The sequence below is a fragment of the Spea bombifrons genome, chromosome 10, assembly GCF_027358695.1.
Source record: "Spea bombifrons isolate aSpeBom1 chromosome 10, aSpeBom1.2.pri, whole genome shotgun sequence".
NCBI lineage: Eukaryota > Metazoa > Chordata > Amphibia > Anura > Pelobatidae > Spea > Spea bombifrons.
This window is the reverse complement of record NC_071096.1, coordinates 36687421-36705722: the sequence shown is the minus strand read 5'-3', so window position 1 is coordinate 36705722 and position 18302 is coordinate 36687421. Positions and strand designations below refer to the sequence as shown.

At 42.9% G+C, this 18302-nt stretch overlaps 1 long non-coding RNA gene across 1 annotated transcript; it reads right to left on the bottom strand.

Annotated features, from left to right (window-relative positions):
* Positions 1-651: 651 nt before the first annotated feature.
* LOC128467922 (uncharacterized) lies at positions 652-17063 on the bottom strand. Its single transcript, XR_008345771.1, has 3 exons — positions 17020-17063; positions 1596-1680; positions 652-741 (listed from the first exon to the last, which is right to left on the bottom strand). It is a non-coding gene; the product is annotated as an uncharacterized LOC128467922 (long non-coding RNA).
* Positions 17064-18302: the final 1239 nt, after the last annotated feature.

Below are 18302 nucleotides of genomic sequence, written 5' to 3'. Positions count from 1 at the left end.
CGATCGCTTCCTAAGCAGTTTTAGCCGGGCGCCGCCGCGATCTTTGATGATCGGTGCGGCGGCGGCCATTTTTCTTCCGGGGAGGGCTGCCAAGGGCTGCCCTCCCCGGATCCACGGTCAGCCTCATTTGTGAGGCTTCCGTGGATGCTGCAAAGCCGCCGATCGCGGCGAAAACGCCGCGATCGCGGCGATGCAGCTATTTAACGGCAGCCCGTACATGTACGGGCATTGTCGTTAACCCGTTGCACGGCAACCCCGTACATGTACGGGGATTGTCGTTAAGGGGTTAAACCATTCTAGGTTCTTTCAACGCTGGACCTCGCAGATTTATAGCTTGTATAGGGATTTGATCATGGAGATCACCAATGTGAGCGTTGGCTTATCATTAATCGGAGCGCTTTGTACTTGTTGTTGCAGTACGTTGGAAAAATACTTTTGGAAAGCTAGAAATATCACCAGGGTAATCATTTTAGGTCGGTAAACAAACGCTCGTTCATTACCAGGGAGGGAATATGGGAAGGCGGAATGAGAACAGGTTGGGCCAGTTTGGATGGCCTTGTTTTAAGTAATTTCCCTGCCATTAACTTGCCCAACACATTTACTTTACTGCCCTGCACAGATGTTCAGAAATGCTGAGCATGGCGTGTACTCACCGGCTCTGCCGTACCCAGCTCGGGATCCCTTCTGCCTCCAACGCACGGCTGGCCGGCTACTGAAAAGCACTTTATGCTTACGTCAACTCTGTTGGTGAGATAAGAAAGGCTCGTCACGTTGGGAATCGTTTCGCTCGACGCTATCACAAACATAAAAACATACTTGCCTCTAATTTTGTGATTGTCACAGTTTGAGACAGCACCTGGTGAAAGAACCTTCATCTATCATTAAGGACCCCTTAGGCGTGTTTAGGGGCTGATCCCCTAAGTAGGCGAAATCAGGTTGGATATGAGAATAACTTGTATGTTGGGTAAGGTCAGCAGGGAATACTATCATTCTATGTATGTTTATAGTGTTTATACTTGAGAGGCGTATCACATCTTCTAGAAGCCTATAAACGTGTGCTTCCCACACATAGCATGGCAGCACACGGTAACAGTGTAGCATGTGGCTCCCGCCCGGTGTCACGTCTACATGTCAAGGCGTTACGACAAAGAGCTAGTCTGTGATCAGAAAACACATCCACGCAGAGTGTTTTTACAATGTTAGTCATTCGATAAGCAACCGGATGTCTGCCGTGATAATACGAGAGTAACATTATCGTTGAAAGGACTTCCCTATTGGAAAGCAATTACTCCAACGTCCCTCCTCTCCTCTTTCAAAATAAAAAACCTAAAGCGACATCGACAGCCTCAGAGGTAGTGGAGCCACCTGAAACGGAGATAAAAAGAATCTGGATCGCACGCAGATGCTCTCACCCGCGGCTATGTATTAATGTATTAGTTCGTCAACATTAAGATCAAAACGTCGGGAGCAACAAATACATCCTGAAAAGTTTTTTGCCGGATTTTCTATTAATGATTTGCAAGAAGAGGGGCATAAAACATTCATCGGTGCAATGCCTTGATATGTCAATTGTAACGATCTCCAGGTCCGCTTACCTTTTATTTTTCTGGTACGCGCTTCGAGACAGTTTGCCCGGAGTCCTTTAGCCCCGAGCAGATCTATCCATGTGGGAATAAGAGGCTGAAATTAAAAAGAGAGAAGGCAGATTAACAGATGGATAATGACCCTCGTCTGCTGCTGAAAACAGCATTTTTTTTAGGGTGAAATGTTTCAAAATTATACAGAGGCGCCATTTCAAGCTGAAAGCGTGACCCCGCAACCCAATATGTATCCAGGGACATTAAAACCACAGAACACGCTAGAGGCACACGGGTATACCCAGGCGGGATGCCCAAACCAGGCGTGGTGCTTCAATACGGCATTTGAATGGGTTAACGGGAAGCACCCCCAGCAGGCAGTCAGCGGGGCAGTTACCCAGCCCCGGCTCACGCACGCACTCACGCACTCACGCACACTCGCTTTGATCGATTTGTTAAACTGCCTCCAGTTTTCAACACTGCCCGGTGCCTCTTAAATAACGACGGGAAATGTAATTTCGCTTGGATTTCTCTCAACGCTGGGGGAAGCCAAGCACAATATTATAACGGCCTAGAAGAGTTATAAAATATGAAAATACCTTCCAGATGTAAGCGATGAACGTACGGTCGCCTCTTTCCCCATCTCAAACACTTTTAGTGCCTAAAAAGTTAAAGCTAGCAAAAAAAATGTAATGGCGGAGTCTGGCTTTCTGTGTTTTGGGGATTTCTAAAGTAAATACAAGGAGTTCCAGCCTTTCTTGGTACCAAGAGCGGCAGAACTATTGGAATACGGTGGGTCTGGCCGCTCTGTGCCAGTCAGGTCTGTGGCACCAGGTATAACTTCAATCCACCTCCATCACCCGGCCCAAATACTACAGCACAGCCCTTTAAAATATACCAATACTCAAGCCTCGTAAGCCTATTCACTAAGGGTCCGGTGGGTTGAAGACGAGTCATTGTGGGTGTAAAGATGACCAAATGATGGCTACCCCTGCCGGCCACCCTCCACCACCTTGGCGCTCTTGTGTCTAGGATGTGGGCAGTTGTTCTAAACCATCACCGGCGCCCTACAGCCCATCCGTTTTCTGAAGCCCTTTTTAGTTATATTACCCTCCGTTGCCTCAGTTATCTGAAACATTGTACACAATGAAAGCGTGGATACAAAGTTTCCCCGTTCTATGGAACGGATCAGGAAGACAGATTGCCGGAGTTGTTGTTATTGATTTGCTGATGAAGAGACGAGGGGTTTCATCCGGACTTCACTTAGACTTTTAGGAACGGAGACTCATCATTTAGAAGATAAATCAAAACTGGGATAAAAAAAATGTCAGCTCAACGCGTAACCACAAAAATACAAATCACGGGTCCCTTATTACAGAGGATTCTAAGGGAAACACAAAGTATCCGCGGGTAACATCAGAGGATGCAGGGGGTCTGTAGGTTCTTAAACTTGTCATGATTAACCCTGGGTCCTCCACGGGGGTCTCTTTTCCTCCTGAGACTTCTCTATGGTATTGTTTCATGGTTCTTACCCATTGCTAATTTCCGAGCATAACGAAATGCTATTCCGGACCCGGCCCGCAATCGGTGCAATCCGGCTTACACGCCAGTGCCGTCCGAACGCAACAAGCGCTTACTGGGGCACGGCGTGTTTGTTTAACAATTATGGCTTTAGAAACATGAATTGCAAAAAAAAAAAAAAAAAAATATGATGCATAATTTAAGGGTGGTGAAAAGTTCCTACCAGAATTTTATCCACACCCGAGGTTTTTTTTTCGTTAATTAAACCCTGAGAGCGAAGCTTAAGGCTTTGTAAAACATCCCACACCTCGGGTGTGTGGAAAACACAGTTACACCCAAAACACGTATATGTTTTATTCATTTTATGGGCGCATTTCTTTCTTTTTTTTTTCCTCTCTCTGGTTTTAAAATAAAATATACCAGATCTGGCTCACGCGATGACACGACGAGTATGCTGTGTGAGCATGAACGCCACCAAACCATCGTAACTAGACGCATATTAACCCTGTGTGTGCCGGGTATACAAGCCCTTCAGAGAATTATGGTTACCATAGGGAGTGTGTTTATCAGGCAAATGCCCGGTGGGCCGCTGGCCGATAACGCTCCACGCTCACTCGATCTAATGGACATGCCAAGCCACGTGAACATAAAGACTTAACATGTGGCCGCGCATATCCAGCCTATCATTTGCCGGCCACTGGCCTTGAAGCTCCATGGCCCCCCTCGTCACCCCCCTTTCCTGCTCTTTATTGTGTTAGGTATCGGAATTTTGTCGCTTAACCAAAAAAAATGACAAAAATATCCTATTTATTGGGAGTAATTGTAGAGCAATCACCAGAATTCTACTGCTTTCTATTGGAATGTTAGTATATTAATTGTTAAGGAGCAATTGGGGCTTAAAATGATTAAAATGGTCAACGTCAAAACCTGTAAACTTCATTTATTTGTTACAATGTATTACTTAAATGTTACTTAAAGACATAATTGGAATCATATTATTATTATTAATTATTATTGGAAATAAGCATGTATTCCTTTTTCTCGGTTATCGCCTCTTTTGTTTCACTAGCGGTTTCCGCGATCACTTTTTAGCGGCGACGCACTAGGATTGTTTGTTTGTTTGGTGTATACGCGTACCCACGGCCCTTATGCACTTTAATTACAGTTGTAACGAGGAAAATCACGCGAAAAAAGTGTGACTCATTAAACCTGAAATCACAGATTGCAGCGCTAAGCAGATACAGAGTGATCCGGGGAGGATACCACAATTCTGAAGATCTTTCAGAGGATCTTTTTGGGTTGGAGGAATTATCTTTACCGTCCACGTCGCAAACGCACACTTAAACACCGACCCTGATGAGATGAGTCAGTTGGCGGAGCCTAACAAGCTACAGAACAAAGACTAATCCGAAAATCAAACCGCACAGAGCCACTGACTTCTTTAAAGGTGCCGTTCCACTTGGACAGATCTCCAGCCTGTTCAACAAATGAGCCGTAGCCGACTTGCCGTCTTATTACTCTGTTTAATCGCGTAAGAACGATGCGTTTATGGTTTCCATGGCAGTGACCTATCAATGCCCGCTTTGTTGTCACATGACAATTAGGCATACCCAGAAAAAAATGAGGAATAAGGTAAAACTTTACATTATTTCCTGGAAGGGATTGGGCGTTCAGCTGCACTAAGAATTATATTTTTAAGGATACATTTTGTATTAGTGGGAATATTTTTGGGGGTTACTTCAAGGAACGCCTCGGAACAGACACTTGGAGACAGAAAAAAAAGAAATCAGAAAAAGAGTGAAAAATTTAAAAAAAAGGTCGACTTCAAGCCTATTAGAACCAGCAACAACATATTTTGGTCGTTTCCATGGTGATGTGGCATTGTGTCTTTACGTTACTAATAATTATGTTATATATCTACATAGTGGTCGTATATGCTGTTCATTTTTTTTTTTTCTTTAAAACAACCCAAAATAATCTACAGGAAATATAAAAAAAAAACACCACCACATATTTAAATGACTTTCTCTAATAAAAACTTTCATAATTAAAATAAGTAGATTCTTGTATAAGTAGATACAACGCAGTAGAGGGTGTTGTCCAACATGGGGTAATAAATCTCATGGGCTTATTATTATTAATTGTTTTATATAGCGCCATCATATTCTGAATCGCTGTACAATGCTGACCTACAGAAACAACAGGTGAGGAGCGCCCGGCTCAAACGGCTTATTGTGTTCTTACATTACCAGCAATTTTCTTTTCTTATTTTTTTTCCCCATACATAATAAAAATATTAATAATAAATTATATGACTTTGTACACTATGAAAAATAGGTCAGACGATAAAATAAAATAACATTACAACAAGAAAAAAAAAATCCATAATTTTTTTCACGAAGATATCACATTTTCGCAGCCAAATTCAACAGCAGCAAACCGTCATATGTCGAAAAAATACAAGGAGAACTATGAACGCCTGTTTTATATTGATATTTACTTCTGTTATTTTAATGATGTGATTTAAAATGAACTGGCAGTCTTCAGCATCACCCCTGGCTTAATGTCAGCAATTGGTTTGTCTCAGTCAATCAATGCCAGGACCGCGGCACCGAGCTGCCACTCACCAGTAGGGGGCACTGCACTGATTTCCTCTTAAGGCATAGAAAAAAGAAACGACTTGATTAAAACAGTTTATTAGCTTTAAAAAAATGGCTGAGCCAAATTTAACACGTACCGGCGGAACTGAATTAGAAGAGAGGGGTATTTTTTTTTTCTTTATAAATATCCGTAATTCCATTTCACCAGGACATGAGGGGGGGGGATTAAAACCAGGTCAGAATGTCTCACTGTGAATTGCACTGTGGATTTTTATGCGACGTGATCACAAACTGTGAACAGGTTGACTGATCAATGTAGCGAAGGAACGAGACAGGAGGCAGTGATTGTACGGCAAACATTGTGAAGCTTGGAAGTCAGGTAAGGACCTATTCTTCTGCCAGAGATCTAAGACCCTCTTAGTTATACAAGAACGGGGGGTATGAAAGATCTGACATACTAACATAGTCATTTAGCTTGAGGAGAAGACTCAGGTCCACCAAGTTCCACCTTGGTGTTGAGCCTGAAGAAGGTCATCACACGGGAATCTATTGCTCAGCCAGTGTTCTGTTTGCAGATACAGGCGGCATCTGATGCCTGCCAACCAATCAGGGCAAACAAATTTACCCAGACTTACAATTTTCTGCCCTTTTTAGCATCAACATTGCCCACGTCTGTGATTGTAGTGCGAAACAGTAGAATTTTTGAAGGTGGCTGAAAGTTTTTGCACGCTTCTTCTAGTCGGACACACTGAAATGACCTAATGACAAAATGCCTGTACAAATCAGAGAGGAGAGCCAGGCATGGAGGGCAGGTAGTCCTAAGATTCAAAGGGTGTACAAGGATATGTTATTAAGTGAATGATGCAATGCGCAAGAACCTCTCTACTTGGGGGGTCTCTACAAATGCCTAAAAATGCCAAAAAAATCCATTAATTGCGTGGACTGTTAACTGCTGCGTTGCCTGAGTGTTCCACAAAGCCACGTGGGCAGAAACAAATGATGGTCGGTAAAGTACAAGCAGCTGGCATGGAAAGTCTAGTCCTCTATTTTCCAGACTGTTCATTCCAGTAGCTGAATTAATTGAAGCATTTGGCTCGCTTCTGAGGATATAAAATAAACCATCGAAGCGACGGCTTCATTAAGGGTTGAGGAAATGTAACAAAGAAACCAGGCGCTGTGATCGTTTCACAAGTCCTCGCACAGAATTTGAATGCTTCGTGTAGATGTTTGAAACATGGTGGCACCTAGTGGTCAGAGGGCGAAGCTCTCACTCTTTGTAAACGGCAAAAGGAATTGTGACTGTCACTCAGATCGCCAGTGGAAAGCTCCGCTCTACAAGTGGGCATTGAATGAACGGCAGGGCCAAGGACGACTTGGTAACTTTATAAAGAACAAGCACAACGTTCGGAGAAACATCTGAAAAGCGCACACACAGAATAATCTAGTGTCTTCAGCGTCCGCAGTGGCATGAATGGCAACTACCAACTACTAATGCTCCTATAGAACCTCGTTTTTTATTATTTATAATAAAACTGAATTTGCCGGCAAATCGGCCCCATTTGGCCCATCTAGTCTGCCTGCTTCTCCTGCTGTAAAGATTCAAACCCTAATCAGTCGTTGGTCTCGTCTTAGTTTCAGGGGCCGTATGTCTATCCCATGCGTGTTTAAATTCCCTCACTGGATTAGCGAAGCAAGACACTGAGCGCCAGCATTAAACAAATTGCTTTCCTCCGAACCAGCTGTCAAATGACTTTTGTTCAGAAGCTCCGGGAGACGTATACGTATCGCATCTACGCCATGTCTCTTCTAGAAGCCGGCAAGCAACACTAGGGAGAGGACTATTCTCATCTATACAATGTCTGAGGCAGGTCGGTTCACCGAGGTTAACTCTACTCACTAAACCCTAAATTACTCAACAGAACACAAAGGAGCCAACTCATTGAGTCAACTATTTACTACTTGGAGGTTGCTTGAAAGTTGAGCTATAGACTGGAAGTAGAAGGTGTCCTTAAAATAAGGAGGCTATATAAGTTACAGGAGCTCTGCGAGTCGCGTGAGTTCATCGCTGCCGGCTTCGCCAAGGGGAAAGAGGCTTTACAGGCTGAACTCTTTGAAGTCATCGCTAATCTTCTGAAAGACGAATGTCCAAAAAAAGTAATCTAGATTTATCACCAAGGCCCTGAAGCCTTTCCTGGAGCACAAGTGCTGGAAGGAATCTGACCCCGCTCTACATTTCAGTAAAATAACTCTGTCTTAGTGACACAAGCATTAGCGCCACAATCAGCAGGTCCCATGCAAAGCCAACTCACCGAGCTGAATGCAAAAAAAGAAATGTCCGGACCGCCTGCGGAAGACAAAAACTTAGAAATGTGGCCCTACCAGATGAGGAGACGACCTGGCCTACAACCATCAGCCTACTGCTATTCCATTACAACTCCCATCAACTTGAGAGACAGTGTCCATCATCTGTGTTAAGAGGGTACAAGTAGGGTTTACTCACAGACTACTCGATAAAATGATCTCCTTTATAAAATGATTATCATAAACTTCCGATACTAAGCTGAGCAATTCCGAGGGGCGCTTTGGAACTGCTTTAGATTCCACATTTTGTATGCAGCAGAACTCAATTAGATAAACTATTGGTTCGTTTTCCCCTAAATAATAATTGGATTTATGTTTGTTCCCACTAAAGAACCCCCACCCTACTAAACTTGTTGTATATGTATTCAGGTAATATAAAAAATGGGAATACAATTGGAGATCTGCTAAGGTTTACGTGCTAGAGGGTAATGTTACGTCTTGGTGGAACAGCACCTTTAAAATCCCTTATTGCATGGATAAATGCAGAGAGAGATTTTACGCTGGAAGCTCGCTCAGAATTTTCTTTCAATGAATAAGAACCTGCGCAGACAGGTGCGGGATATTTCATACTCACATCATTCTGAAGTCACTACTTTGCAGCGAGATAATATAGTCTGATATCTAGTTATCATTTCACGTTCTAAACAAGGCAAAACGCTTTAACAGGACAATCGCAGAATCATCTGAGTCAACTGCAAATCGTGTTATCTTTCAAGAAACGTTCCTGCAAACACTGCTTATTAAATCACACCTCGGCTGCGAATTACTCACCACGGAGCGCATCGCGTGCAATAAGCGTACGAGGTGCTTTTTTTTATATATATATATTTATTTTTACCCGCCCGCGAACGGGAAGAGATATATACCGCCGGTGCCATTCGACGGTTAAACGTCCGTCGCCGGGACATGATCTAAAATAACCGTGTAAATACGGCACCGTGGTTTCGAGGGGTGAATTGGACCCTAATGACGTATTGCCGGGTTCTACCGGTAATGAAAGCTGCTGAGAATGTCGCCATCAATAAGCCTCCGGGACATGTTCTCCGGAGTGAACTAAGGGAATAAGAAATAAAATGACTCTTACTGAGCCGGTGTTCGGTCAATAGCCCAGGTTCTAGAAATACTATAAACCTATACAATCGCCTCCCCTGAAGAGATCTTATAATGCCTTCGCAATGATGTAGCGGAGGTTACTTGTGCCACAACGTAACGGAACAGGCGTTCTACCCCGACTCGCTTCATATAGAGGAGGAACAGCAGAAGGATCCAGCAACATTCGGCCGAGATCTAAAAACAGCACAGGGTCTACCCCCAAAAATAGGGGAAACATGGTAGATAACATGTATTATTATTTATCATTATTTATTATTATTCTTTAAAGCCAGACCACAATGTCACATAAGAGGATGCAAGTTACAGGCTCCACGCAAATTATACCCAAAATTCAATCTAAATTTCTGGGTTTTATGGTGGTATTTGTATATTTAAGATTATTGGGGGGTGGGGGAGTAAATTGCTGCTTTTTTGGCGTATTACTTTTTTTTGGAGATCGTTGCCAAAAAAAAAAAAAAAAATTCTCAATTTTCCTATTTACGCTGAAAGATTTTTGCAAATCGCGTAAAAAAATAATAAGGGAAATAAAAGGGAAGCCAAACAATGAGACAACGTGCCATCGAAACATGGATTTCTAAAGGGTTATTCTGAACAAAAGGAAAATATTCTTGCTTTGACTAAGATGCCAGTTCCCCCCCGGGGCGACTCGCACATTCTTCTCACACACAGAGGATTAATACCGATTCCCGGCTTTCTGCCCCGGGGCACCAAACGCAGACATCTATTTGTCCTTAGGAAAGGTTAGGGGGTGGAAGAGAAAATATGCAAACAACACAGTCATTTGTGGAGATACCCCCCCCCAACTAGCCATAAAAATAAACTTTTTGATCCCCGCCGTGGCTGAATTAGAATTCTCTGCGGCTTTGCAGAATGCTCGGGATGCGGCCAGGGTTTGCTATGGCTTAAGTAGACACGTGTTAGTGGCCCGTTCCGATGTAAAGGCATTGAGATCCGGGTAGGAATCCCATAATATTTTTCCAGAAGTCCGAGAGACTCGTGACTCGCCCCATGTCGGTGAAGGTCAGGGGCTCCATTGATCCAAAGCCATAAAGCCACGGCGGATTACTGGCTCCCCAATCTTCGTCTTCTGGGGGCTTCAGGGGATATGCAGCCCTTTCCTTCCCTCCCTGGCTGAAGAAAATGGTGGACGGGATCCTTTAGGACCCACTCCAAAAAGTCTTCATGGAGGGGGGGCTGCTTCTTAATGGCGCACACATGGTGACAACCATGACATCATTCCCAAAATGAGATGCAAAAAGATGTACAGGGATATCAGGGAGATGAAATGTTCAAATTCTAGACCCCATTGTGGTGGGGTTCTCACCGGCATTGTCCCCTTGTTGCCTCCAAACTATATAATTGCTGCCCCTACGGAAGGGGTTTATTCACTAAACCGGAGATTCAGCCCACAAACTAATTAATACGTTGAATCAGAACCTGTCCGATTGTCACATTCACTAAACAGCGTCTGCCGCACGTGTCACGCCAAGCAGACAGGACTGAGAAGTGTGGATTCCTGATTCCAGGAACTAATTAGGGTGCAGATTAAGGCAAAGGAGCTCTTCCAATCAACGTCGGTGCTAATTTGCCCCGGGGCAAAAAAAAAAAAAAAACAGTTGGAGATAACCTTTCACTGACTTCTGCCCCGAAGGCCTTACGATCGTTTTTTGTTTTTTTCCCCTAAACCCCAAATTCTAAACCTTCCATCCAAATGTACTAAACGGATAAAAGGGATACAACGTGTCCAGCGCGGCCGAGCCCAAAGAAGGTCGCTAAGCCTTTTGCAGTCGGCTCCCTCTAATAACAAACGGTCCCTTCGCACGTTCACAGCTTCATAGAGAAGGTCTCTGCCCGTCGTCAATGCTTAATAATAAATATAATAAACACAATTAAAGGCACTGATATTAAAAAAAAAAAAAGAAAATAAATAAATAAAAGATTCTCAAGGGGAACAAAAGAATGGCGAATCCTCTCGACAGTTTATTTACAGAACTCGGTAAAGATTTATTGATTTATCAATTAGCGCCTTCGGCTTTCTGGCGCCTCGGGGGGGTTAGGTATAATTTAGTAATGGTAACGCGTTGAGCGCGAGAAGCCCTCAGCTCCAAACGCTGTTACTGGAATCAGCATCTTTCCGACAATAATTATCTCTTCTGTGTTTCCTTCAGCCGCCGCTCTGCAATCGTACGACAATATCGCGCTTAACCCTTTCCTAAGGCGCGACTTAACACATGGAGGACAGTGTTTGAAGCTATAGCCCCTTTTATTTAAAGGGCCATCTTTTTGGTGCTATCAGAGCATCAGCCCTCAGGCTGGAGTCATGGAGGGTCTTCCATACTTTGTCACTGATACAAAAGGGGATTATTGTTCACCCCGTGGGCAAGAATACACGCTTGGGGGCATTTGCCTTTGTTGTGTAGGCAATAGAAATCTTAGAAGACCATGTGTGTCGACCTCAGCGCACGTCATATCCACCAAGAAAGTTTATCTGCCGGATATTACGGTCAAACGTTAAGTCACGTTCTCTCTACAGACAAAAAAGACTAAACATACATGGGACAGACATACGTCTCCTGAATCTAAGACGAGACCAACGGCTGATTAAGGTTTGAGTCTTTACAGCAGGAAAAACGGGCAGACTAGACGGGGCCGAAAGGGGCCGATCTTGCGGGGCATATAAGAAGGGTAATAAATGGCCGCACAGCACAGCGTGCCTTCTGCATCACCGAGTTTCCAGGCACAGCTTTGTTGAAGAACGTGATGATACTTTTTTTTGTAATAACGAGTAAATGCTGGAGGTTTATGTATTTCTAGATTGTAAGCTCTTTTGAGCAGAGCCCCCATCGCCTCTAAACTTCCAAATTGTTATCTGATGTACTTCTTTCCTTCTGCTTCCTCATTGTACAGCGCTGCGGAATATGATGTTGCTATTGGAATCAATGAAATAATAGCATTGGCTCATTAACAGAAGGGACAATCCTATTTGGTTTACTTTATTACCAGCTCCCCGGACCCTGCAGAGCATTTCTGTGAGCGATACTCTGCAGGGCTGTTAACCCTTTCCATCTTGCGGCTTTTGACGCCACAGCCTGTCCAGAAGGGTTCATTGACCAAAGCCCGTAGCAAAGGGAAAATGCACTGGGACCACGTTGGCACCTTTGTGTTTCAGATCGCCATGGCAATTGACTATTTCTTTGCTTTTCTTAATGAGTTAGTAGCAAACGGAAATTCTCCGCAGCGACATCAGGTACAAAGCCAAGGCTTAAAGATACGTCCCGAAATACGGTGCTGTGTCGTTATACAATGTAACAAATCCATTCCAAACGTCAATAGGAAACGTTTCTCTCTCTCTCGTTAAAAACAAAGAATTAGCTCCCCAAAATGTGCATTTCCTCCCAAAAAGCCAGGTGTAGAATTATTCTCAGGAATAAACCACTCCCCGGCTGTTAACCCCTTAATGACAAAGCCTGTACATGTACAGGCTCAAAATGCATTGTTTTCAATGGGTTTAGGGACCGCCAATTGTCCTTGAGGGGTTAAAGCACAATTTCTAACGTTCGTATACAAGGCAGAAGGGTGTCCTTTATGCTTCCCACAGTCATGTATCATTTATTGTTGTCTGTACAACTATTTTACAGTTTTGTAGAATATGAAAATAGCAGGGTTTGGGTTTTTTTTTTCTTTTTTTTCTTTCTTTCTTCCGAGCAGTCTATGGTGACTGCATAACAAACAAAATCACACAGAAGGTATCAAACAGCTCCGGGGCGGAATAGGCTCACAAAAGACTTTAGAACAAAAGGACTAGTTAAATATATTTTAAAAAATGCAGCTTTGGGGCACATTTGTGCGTATTGATTCTCGCTGCCTTAAGGCTGCGCAAGAGATTGGATTTTATCAAACAATTGCCCCTCGGGCCAAGGATGACCCATAACAGTAAATATTCCACGGCAGCAAACCTTGTTCTATGCGCTGCCGCCGTAGCGGGACCCGACAGCGATGATACTCTGCAACCCCCCCTGACGTTTAACCATCATCTCCAGAAACACAATACACAGGAAGATAATTATTTCTACTCAATAATTAAACGTTATTAAGAGTATGGATTAGAGCATTAATCTCACAGGCGCCCGTAATCGGAGGTGGTATTTTTATTCTTGTTTTTTTGTCTAGAAATTGGATTTTTTAAACATGTATTTATCCCCCCCTCCAAAAAAAAAAAATCATACGAAATAACCTGATTAATTCTATTCAGATTTGTATATTTTATATATACATATAAATTACAATTTCAGCCTATAGTCACATGACACAAGAAAGAATACTGATGGGTCGAAACAATCTGTCACCATAGCAGCGCAATAAAGGGGTAACTGCTGCTAACAGACCATGGCAGAGAGATGTTATGCCACATGCAATATCTCACACAAGAGATGCCAAGAGATAAACCATTTCAAAGACTTTGTATCGATTCCCAACTGGGGCTATAATGAAAGGCAGCGGAGTAGAGCCTACAACAGGCCCGTGCTAATGGTTGTAGAAGAAGCTCAGTCTTTTTAGGGGCTTATTCACTAAAGGGAGAGTTTGCAGGAGAGTTGTGGTTAGGCTGACAGCGCCCCATAGATCTGTTGTGGCAGCCACTGGCCGGAGATGCCTGGCCGCACGCGCTACGTGAGCATAAAACATTCGGCCGCGCATATCCACCAATGTCATCCGGCGGCCACCGGCTTTAAAGTGCCAGGGCCGCCGCTTCATCATCAGCCCGGCCCTGACTGTGGTCTTAAAGGGACACTCCAGCCATCATATACCCCTTAATGAATGATAGCTGTGTGGTCCATTGAAATTTTCATGATGGACCCCTTTGCAAATGCTTGGGGAGATGGGGAACCCCCATGTGTATTTGCCCCTTTCCTCAGCCCAATCGTACCTAATTATACGGCACACTAAGGATTTCAAAATCCTTCATTATTTGGGGGTATTAAGAATATATATATATATATATATATATGTTCGTAGTATATTTCCTAACAGGGAAATTAGGAGCACTCCGCGCATGCAGTAGAAGGGGTATAAGCAAACAGGGGGTGCAAAGGAAATACATGTTTCGGGGAAGGGGCTGATGCACTTTGTAACACATGAGTTCTATTGCAAAAAATAATGACTCCACGCGCGAGCACAGATGGGAGAGAATTGTATACTTAAGTTTCAAGGGCATTTGCGAGATCCTGAGAAAGGAGTCACATGCTTTGGATAATGGGTTTCTCCTCCGAAGCAGTTATCTCTGCGGGGATCAGAAGCCCTTGGGCCATGCCAGCCAGGAGCCCGACAGCCAGAAGAGACGGGGTACCAGCCAAGCTTTTTTTTTTTTACACTATTCCTGGCTGTTTCTCCTTGGTTTAAATGAAGGATATAATCCCATTTTTATAACAATTATAGAAAAAAAAAAACCTTTTTTCTCTCTTTTATAAAAAGTGAATATTTTAAATAGAGCTGTGCATAGAATGCATAATAAATAACAGAAAATCTATAACAAAAGCATTTAAATTTCCCATCAATGAAAGGATTGTGGTTAGAGTGTAAGCTCCTTTGAGCCGGGTCCTGAATATCTTTTGTACCAGACTATGCTATGTGATGCTCTACCTGTTACGTCCCGTTTACTCATTGTACAGCACTGTGGAATATGATGGCGCTATATAATGATGTTAGTTTGTGAACACGTGGCTGGGGTTCTGAGTAAGCAAATGACGATGTGAACAGTAATTGTAACCCCGTTTCATTATAATCGATATAATCGATTATAATCCACAAGGAAGTAAAATCAGAAATACTGTATATATCAAATTAAAAATGCAAAAAAAAGCGTGTTTAAAGGTTCTTTTTGAGCCTATGCTGTGGAGGTTCTATACGTACAGCCCCCAAAACTAATGTCTAATCATCAGGCGTGGTGTTTTGGGGGTCCAGAGAATGCCCCTGAGTGATGGATAGATGACATTGGCTTCATGACATTGGCTTGTCACTTTTTGTAAGATGCTGCCCCCTGGTGGTTCATTGTTAGAAGGACAGGCTGATTTTTTTACCTGCTGAAACCACCTGAGGGGTCCGTGCAGTTTGATTTTGTGATTTTCTGAGCATTGATGCCCCAAGGGCTATTTCTGGCTACCATTGTTGGTGCCTGCAAAACACCAAGCCATGTCACTACGAGCTGTCTACGGTGATATACATGAAAGACCACGGCGTCCAGGAATCACATTTAACTGGATCCGAATTAGCCGGCAAGACCAGACTCCGTATTACATTTTTAAAGGTTTTCTGAAAACAAGAATCATTTCATCTTTCTCGGGTTTGTTTTTAATCTTCCTCCGTGGATACTCAGAGGATTCTACAAGAATAGTGTTCATTGGGGTTCCCTCCAGGTACAGAGGAGTTTAAATAGAACAACCATTGTTGTTATTAACATGTAACAATTCTGACATATACAGCTGATGTTGATAAGAGCCCTTGGAACAAAGAGTGGGATGAGGTGGGAGAACTGTAGAGTGTTGTTGCCCCAAGTTGATTTTCTACTGGCATGAAAGAGCACCCCTATGGGGCTTATCTTAGCCTCCTGGGCTAACCTCTAGCCGCTCTGGTTTATTTTAGCAAATACCAAACAAGTTGCAGAAAAAATCCAGTCTGAGATCCATTCAGAACCCAAGACCAATGTGACAGCCACAGCAGATACATGGATGAATATTTATCCAAAGTACACAAACACAAAACAAGCAGGAATAGCTCTCACATCCTCTCTGATAACCACCAGGTAATATGACTTATACATGACCGGGAAATATGACATTTATATATGACCGGGTAATATGACATATATATATATATATGACCGGGTAATATGACATATATATATATGACCGGGTAATATGACATATATATATGACCGGGTAATATGACATATATATATGACCGGGTAATATGACATTTATATATGACCGGGTAATATGACATATATATATGACCGGGTAATATGACATATATATATGACCGGGTAATATGACATTTAAAAATATATATATATATATATATATATATATATATATATAACAAGGTAATGTGACATATATATATATATATACCAAGGGAATATGACATATATATATGACCGGGTAATGTGGGTCAGCATCCATGTACCCCAGCAGCGGTACACACATGTATACAAGCAGATATATTCAGATGCACATAAAATTAGAGCATGGGGTTTGTAACATTTATTTTTTTACTTACATATATCTTAAACAGAATTGGCTAGGGGGTAATGGCCATACAATACCAGTGTGTGTATGTATGTATGTATGTATGTATGTGTATATATATATATATATATATATATATATAATGTGCAATTTATAGCTGTAATTGTAACAAGACATGGCTAGGGGGCATTGGCCCTACAATACCTGTGTGTGTGTACAGTTAGATAGATGATAGATAGATAGATAGATAGATAGATAGATAGATAGATAGATAGATAGATAGATATGATAGATATATATAGATATATATTTATTTTGTTTTCATATATGTATACAGATATTTTTTATTTAATATATATGGCTAGGGGCATTGGCCCTACTTGTGTGTATGTTTGTGTATATAAAGCGCCTTTATTTTGTTTTCACACATGTATACAGATACATGCAGAGGCACGCAGCATGCATGGGGTGTGTACCGGCATTACTAAACACAATGTTTCTAATATTAAGGTACATTTGTTTTAGGGGGGAATAGGGAACAGCACGTTTATTTTGGTTTCATTAGACACAATATTACTGCCCCACGTAGAGTGGCAAGTCACTCACCCACATCTGCCCTTCCCCTGTGAAACTCTCCCTGTCCTGCACATGGCTGGGATCTCTTCAAACAAACTTTATTGACCTCCTTTCAGGGACAGGGAGGAGTCACGTGGGTTTGCAGGTGTGTGATGGTGAACAGGTTAACACAATGCACAGATTAGTAACATGAATGGAAACATTGTGATTGATCCAGGAAATTGGGGAACATAAAGCCCCCCCTCCCATAACTGTATAAAAAAATATTTCAAAAATCTACATTTCCAAATTCAAGTGAATTAGCAGAAAGCTGGTTTATGGGACATTTATTTATGGAAAATGCATTGTGCAGGGCTTCCTAAATTCTGCTGTCCTGCAAAATGCATTTTTTAACTGTCCTGAATTAAGCCAATTCCATGCATTTTGTGGAGCTTTCAGCAGGAACATTCCATCGGTTTCCATAGTAACTGCCCCATATTTAGAACTTTGGCTTCCCAGAAGGCTCCACACTTATTTAGATGTTTTCCTATTAAAAGCACTTAAAATTGTCCTAAACTTTACATATCTGGGTCTAAAAAATAAATGTGGATCTACCGATTTAAAATCCTGCTGCTGCCCGAGCTCCCCCCGGAGACTTTTCAGCACACATTTGGCCCCAGGGCCCCCGTGAATATATTAACGTATATTGACAAATCCAAATAACAAACTGACGCTGCTATCTATACAACATCGTTTTATTCCTGTTCATAAACGTTGGGCTGCCTTCCAGCATCACCCAAAGCAGCTTCATGCTAGCACACGCATGCTTAAGCTGGGGGCCGGGGGCCGGGGGCCGGAGGGGAGCCCCACGCCTAGTGGCCGTAAGGCAGCTCCGTTGCTTCATCGCTAATCCGCTGAGGTTTCTCTTCTGCACGCGGCTTAATCTTCCGTGACGGGTTTGTTACCCTTTGTGTGCCAAAGGTGAAGGGAACGTGTGGCTCTCGGCTCAGAGTGAAGGGGCATAAAGTAATGACGCGCTGGGCTACTACTTCATATACCCAATGTCAAGAATCGGGGAGCAACGTATTCTCGCCCGGGTCAACTAGGGTGGCAGGTCCATGGGGGGAACAGTCCCTCTGCCACAAAATTGGGGGCAGATCAGCCTCTTCCACCAAGATTGCCCTCTTGAGAGATTAGGCCTCCTATTGTGCTGCTGCCCTATGGGTCTGTTACAGAGGAGAGCTTTGCACAGCCTCTATAGGTGGCGTTCAATGGCTCTGCATACCTGTAAGACATGGAGCTCCATAGTGAGGATAGTGCCCATGGAGGGGGTA